Source organism: Haliotis asinina, chromosome 7 (assembly GCF_037392515.1).
Source record: "Haliotis asinina isolate JCU_RB_2024 chromosome 7, JCU_Hal_asi_v2, whole genome shotgun sequence".
Classification (NCBI taxonomy): domain Eukaryota; kingdom Metazoa; phylum Mollusca; class Gastropoda; order Lepetellida; family Haliotidae; genus Haliotis; species Haliotis asinina.
In genome coordinates, this window is record NC_090286.1 from 59615272 (window position 1) to 59615625 (window position 354).

Here is a 354-nt window from a genome sequence, read left to right on the forward strand (position 1 = left end):
TAACACACTGGTCATGTAGAGGACTAACAACTGGGGGCTAGATAATGCACTGGTCATGTAGTGGACTAACAACTGGCTAAATAACACACTGGTCATGTAGTGGACTAACATCTGGCTAGATAACACACTGGTCATGTAGTGGACTAACAACTAGCTAGATAATTAACTGGTACAATATACCAATCTGTTAAAACAACTTGAATGCATACATACAGTTATGAGAAGAAGATAAATATTCATGATAACATATATGAAACAGCCATAAAAGATAATTCTGTGTGTACAAAAAGAAGGCTGGTAGTTTTGGAGATGGTAGCCAACTGAGAATGGTTGGAAGAATTATTAAAAACAAAC